At 32.2% G+C, this 6611-nt stretch overlaps 1 protein-coding gene across 1 annotated transcript in view; it reads right to left on the reverse strand.

Annotated features, from left to right (window-relative positions):
• Positions 1 to 761: 761 nt before the first annotated feature.
• LOC115881121 overlaps positions 762 to 6611 on the reverse strand; it is a 34679-nt gene continuing 28829 nt past the window's right edge. Inside the window, exon 6 of the mRNA XM_030898501.1 lies at positions 762 to 918. The gene's annotated coding sequence lies outside the window, so the exon portion shown is untranslated. The remainder of the gene's footprint in view (positions 919 to 6611) is intronic.

The raw sequence follows: 6611 nt of genomic DNA on the forward strand, positions 1-6611 counted from the left end.
CAGCTTCTTGTACGCTACTGGGAGGAGACATGGATACAATATTTTTCATAAATCGATTGTAGAATGATTTACAATCAGTCTCTAACCAATCTATGAAAACGTTTTAATTTAATGTAATAGGCAAAAGAATAAGGAACGTGTTGGTGTGTTTTCACCGTATAGGAAATTTCAGGATCCAACTCGTTTTGCTCTGTTTGTATAGGTTCTAAAATAGTTTCAAAATCAGCGTATACAACAAAAGGCACTTTTAATTTTCGTTCGAAATTCGTAAATTTAGGGATATTCTCGGGAATATTTTCACCATATTTATTTTTCTTTAAATTATCCGAAGGAGTTTCAACTATAACATGTTCACAATCGTATTTTTGATGATTTTCTAATTTAATATTTGAAGAAAAATAAGCCAAGCAACCATCGCATAAGAATTTTGAATGTTGTTTGCCTGAAAGTTGGTTTGAGATTAGGCGAGATATATTTCTTATTAAACAGTAATGATTATTGCCAGAATTATCACTGATTAATAACAAATTCACATGTCTATCTACCTTATGAGATCTAGTAAAATACAAAGGACCCACAACTTCAGCAATATTCCTATCATGTTTATAAGCCTTCTCGAGCCCATAAACATTAATAGAAATATTATTGAATTGTTCGAATCTTGAAATTTGTTTCAAAGATATCGGAAAATCTATACCTGTCACATCCAATTCCTGTTCAAAAGATTCATAGTCCAATGAATTGGGTGAAAGGCAGCTAAAACCGACCATACAAAACATTTCTGGTCAGTGTTTTGTATGTTCAATACAGCTTTTTTCGCTTCTATTTCCTTCGGTAATGGTATGTAAGATGAGGCTTTTAGTGGATTGATTTTATTTACCCTTACATCTACGTGGAGGAGTTGCTGAAGAGTCCAACCTTAACCCTTAAGAGTCTTTGCCTTAAGGGTATAAAAATAGACAACGACGTATTCTCAGACTTACTGAATATACATATAAAATTTTATCAAAATTGGTCAAGCCGTTTCGGAGATGGTAACAAAAAATTAAAAAAAAACAACCCCTATTAAAAATGATGATGGTAGAACGGTGAAAATTTAGGGTTGTTTGTATTTTTTAATGCCAAATAAAAAAATAATAAAAATAACTTTTTTTTCAAAAAATAAAAAAAATGGGGGTGGGCTATCCTTATCACTTAAGGGTATAAAAATAGATAACAATCTGTTCTCAAACCTACTGAATATACATATAAAACTTCATCAAAATCGGTCAAGCCATTTCGGAGGAATACGGTAACTATGGAGTGTACAGGTAAGGAGAAACAACTCCGTGCATTAAAAAATGGTCAAAAAAGGGAAGAAGTAGGATGGCGCTGCTGTAGCAAAAATTTAAAATTTAAGACATGCGCCGGATATTTTTGGAACAGATGTGGCAACAGAGGATTCAAAAGACATAAATATTTAACGTGAAGCATATGGGTGAAGGCGAGGGTTACAAAAAAATATAAATTTTATTTTCATGTCACATGAAATAAATTAGATATTTTTATTCAGCAGCAATAGACTATTATTTTAAGTCTATGACTACGCCCTTTTTTATTGCTTCTCATAAGTTATTTCGCAAATTATTCAAGACGATGAAAAAATATTGTGATCCTTTTAGCTTAAAATTAATATTAATTAGATATATTAAGAAAATTTTATTTAAATTAATAATTGGTGATGGGTTTTAAATAAATATAATGCAGCTTTAAAATAACTTCATATTTATTTAGTATAAAAATTAAGACAATATGTGGTTTTATTATCGATTATTCAGGAGCAATAGACTGACCCTCTTTTTTATTGTTTCTCATAAGTTATTTCGTAAATCTCATTCAAGATGAAAAAACTTTAGTTTAAAATTAATGTTAGTTATAATTAGGAAAACTTTATTTAAAGTAATTAATTGATGATATGGGATTTAAATAAATATAATGCATGTCGAAAATAACGCAACACATTTTATTTAGTATAAAAATTAAGCCAATATAATGTAATTTTATACTGTACAAGTATTTATTTTTTTTTCTTCTAGACAAGAATCGTGTGCAGTATTATCTTCTTTTTCACTCCCAGCTATTCCAACATGGCTTGGGACGTGGAATAATATAATTTTATTGCCCTTCCAGATCCTCATGTCTTCCTTGTAGTTCACCCAATAGAATTGTTCTCGCAGCTTTCCAAGTTGGTAGTTGCCGTTCATTCAGAATAGTGAATTTTAAATATGTTTGGTAGTCGGATGGTTTAACTATCGTAATATTAACTACTTTTAATAATTCTTTTTCTCAATTCTTTGCAGTGTAATTTGCATCCCACGTATTGTAATTTTTTCCTTTGAATTTCGTTTCCCATTGTCCCATGGCTTGGGACGTAATTTTATAGCCTTTCCAGATCCTCATGTTTTCCTTGTAATCCACCCAATAGAACCTTTCTCTTAGTTTCCTCTCAAGTTGGTAGTGCCATTCATTAAGAATAGTGGATTTTAAACACGTTTCATACTCGGATGGTTTAACTACTGTAATATCAAATAAATTGTATACCAACACATAATGGCCAAACTCCAATAGATTTTAACATTCATAAACCTCATCATAAGAAATTATTTTTTGATCCAAAGTTTTTTTTCGTTATTAGAATAAATTACCTGTAATTTGTTAATTCATTACAACATTGAAGAAAAGATGCAAAATGTTTATACATACTATAATAGATAAATCTTCATTTAAAATTATGTGACTTAAGATCAGCTTGCTTGTAGGATCTAAACCTCAAAAACTCAATTTCTTTAGGTTTATTGATATAACCAATAAAGTGGTAATGCTGAAATTTTGTTTTTGATTTGAGCAATAGGGTCCATTATTTCCATTATTTGATGCTGTTATTGCTCTACAAACTGTTGATCTTTATCAAGGGATCCTTATGTGTGTAATATTACTCTTTATGTATATAATAATACCGTATGATCGAAAAAAAAAACGGCGTCCAGTTGGCTTGGTAATGAACATCGATGACATTCTCTCTCTCTCCATATATTTATAAAATGACAGCAATCTTCATTTCATAGGCATCGTTGACGCCGTTTTTTTTTTCGATCAAATTGTACTTATGTGTATAATATTCATTTAATGGTTTGTGTTTTAGTTGCTGGTGTTCATATTTTGGTCTTTTATTCTCTTGTTGTTCTACAAAATGTTGATATTTATATGTATAATATTACTATATAAATTGTACTGAAGCTGTGGTTGGTTCCTTGTGAAACATCGTTGAAATTTTTTAAGAACTGCTTCGACGTTCTTAAAAAACTTTTGAAAAAGGCCTAACAAGCCGAAACATATATGTAGAGTTAAAGTTACTCTTATTAAAAGTTTTTTGATACATCTAAAAGCGTGCTTTATTAAAATACTAATATTACTATATATATATATATATATATATATATATATATATATATATATATATATATATATATATATATATATATATATATATATATATATATATATATATATATATATATATATATATATATATATATATATATATATATATATATATATATATATATATATATATATATATATATATATATATATATATATATTGCACAAATGATGCTATGTTCGACCTTTTTAATAATGTATACTCTAGCCTGAATAACCATCACTCTACAGCTACAATTTTCTGTGATTTCTCTAAGGCTTTCGACTGTGTAAATTATAATATCTTAATTAACAAATTGCAATACTATGGATTCAGGGGAGTGCCGCTCGAATGGCTTAAGTCGTATCTTGGCAACAGAAGGCAGCTTGTGAGGATTGATGCGTCTATGTCTTCTTGTAAGCCTATAGAATGTGGTGTCCCTCAGCGTTCAGTACTTGACCCTATTTTATTTCTGGTGTTTATCAACGACATTGCAAATCTAGACATTAGCGGTGAAATCTGCCTCTTTGCGGACGATACTAGTTTCACTTGGAGCGGTCCAGATGTTACGGCACTATATGATACTATATCCAGTGACTTACGCACGATTAAATCTATATGGTGCGAAACCAATAATTGGTGCGATTCTAATCTCCTATGCTTCAACCTTTCAAAAACTAAAGTTTTGTCATATAAAAGTACTATACAACCTTTTGTACTTAATAACATCACTATTGACGTCGTGGACTCGTCGTGTGAGATTCTTAGGACTTGTTGTATACAACTCGTTAAAATGGGACTTGCACATCGAAGCCTTATCAAAGAAACTAAGCTCTGCCTGTTTTGCGCTAAGATCAGTTTCTAAGGAACTTAACTCATCATCTAGAATGGTCTATTATGCCCTTTTTGAGTCGCATCTTCGTTATGCCCTTCCATTCTCGGGTACTTGCTGCGCGACAAAATTTATCGTATTTTCAAACTTCAAAAGAGAGCAGTTCGATACTTATTGGGACTAAACAGTAGAACTCACTGCCAGAATTTCTTTAAAAATTTCAAAATACTGACTCTTCTTTCCTTATTCATTTTTGAATCCGTTTGCTTAATCCGCAAGCACATATTCTCTATTCCGGAAAGGCCTTCTTATCCACTTAGGAATGCGGAGCACAATATTTATCTGCCAACCCCGAGCTCAGAACTAGTTAAGGGCTCAATACTGTACAATGCCAAGAAAATGTACAATCATTTGCCTTCGAATATCAATTCACTTTCATTCTTTCCCGCATTTCGCAAAGCTCTGAAATCATACTTACTGGAGAGAGCCCTATATGCGGTAAACGACTTTTTTGTTGGTGTTTAATCATGAACAATTTTAAATTTTCATTTTAATATTTTGATCATCTCACACACTGGTTAAAGGTCTAGTATTTAATATTTTATAACTCTTGATTTTATGTTATAATAACATGATTTTATACATTTACAGTTTTCCTTTTGTAAAATTTTCTAGATACGCCTGTGTTCTGCAATGTCCCTATATGTTTTAATTGTAATTTTATGACGTAAATTTTTTTGAATTGGTTTGTATTGTATGACATTTTTTGTATATTTGTTTTTGTGCTTTTTTGTTTTGCTTTGTCGATGAAACTGTTGCTTTTTGTACAATAAAGCGTTATTTTTTTTACTCTTTCTGTGTATAACAATACTTATGTGTATAATATTCATTTAATCGTTCCCTTCTTGCTTGTTTCTGTTGATGGAACTCAGAATTTAAATTAACCTGAGGTAGTAGGTAAAGCTTCATCCTCCAATATTTTCGTATGTACATAAATACTGTAAGTGGACAGTATTTCTGATGACAATTTTGTCATAAACTTTAACATCTTGTTCTTTAAAATGAAACTGTCGTACCTTGGACCTAATGTCATACCTTATCTGTAGATTTCGAAACAATATCTAATGCTTTTGGCCATCGCTGTAATCTAATTCTTGTCTGAAAATCAATACCTAATATTATCCTGATGATTTTGATTAAAATGATAGATTAGTAAAATACAGCACTTATAGTTATATTATAATATATTTCTTGAAAGTACAATTTTTAATGTATTTCCTACTTTTACTTGTTTAAAAAATGCCAACAATTTGTGCATGTCTGTCAAACTTTAAAATCATTAAAAATAAATTTTATTCAGGTTGTAAAAATATATTGTTACGTTTTTCGTCGGTTCCGTGTGGATAGAAAGTTACAATTTATTTAAACACTATTTATTTAACACTAATTAACAAAAACAATAACGATAAAAGACTCATAGAACTATTTACAAACGATTTATAACTAAGAATTTATTTTGAATTTTAGCGTGTCAACTGCACTGGTATATTTATAACTGCCCCCTGTAGGCCACGGCCGCCGGCTTTTATACCGACAGGTAAAGAACTTTAGAATAGTCCATAGATCGTTAGGTGCGTAGAGAAGGTTTTCGAATGTTCTCGTATGTACTAGTCCATTCCAGTGGGACTAGATTCTTCTCGAACGAATGAATCATTACGGTGTCTATTCTTTAATGCGATGTTAAGGTCATCTGAGGGCGGGACATATAGTTAAGTTAGGTCGAGTTCACACGGGTCCGCAACACTGCCCCCTTCTTAGGCACATGCTCGTCCTGAGATATACACGGTGAATGAAGGTATTTGCAAAGCTGGCCCCTGGTACATTGCGAAGTCTGGTAGAAATAGCAGTCTACAGTTTTCTCTCCCGATCTCAGCTTTGGGTGGTAGCAGCAAACGAGGATCTCGATTCCCGTAAATCTGAACAAGACTTCAATCATGTTCCGGATTGTACGCCAACTCTAACCATCGAGTCCACACGCCAGCTTCGGAATGGCTAATCGTGCAATGTTGTTGTTTAGCAGGGCTTCCCTCAGTTCAATCAGGGTCTTCCATAGATTGAGATAAGTCGGCTTACTCGGGGACCATTCCTTGGTGACCAGATAGAAGATGTGTCTTGCTTGACCATGTGCATTGTCGGTTAGCCTCAAGACGCTTCCAACCTCTGGATCCTGTCGGCGTAGTTCTCCGACACGCCCAAACTTCTCATTGAACGTCGCAGCGATTCCTCTGGACATCCGCAAATCTCGAGCCACACAATGAG

Source organism: Sitophilus oryzae, unplaced genomic scaffold, assembly GCF_002938485.1.
Source record: "Sitophilus oryzae breed Bouriz unplaced genomic scaffold, Soryzae_2.0 scaffold_169_pilon_pilon, whole genome shotgun sequence".
NCBI classification, from domain to species: Eukaryota; Metazoa; Arthropoda; class Insecta; order Coleoptera; family Curculionidae; genus Sitophilus; species Sitophilus oryzae.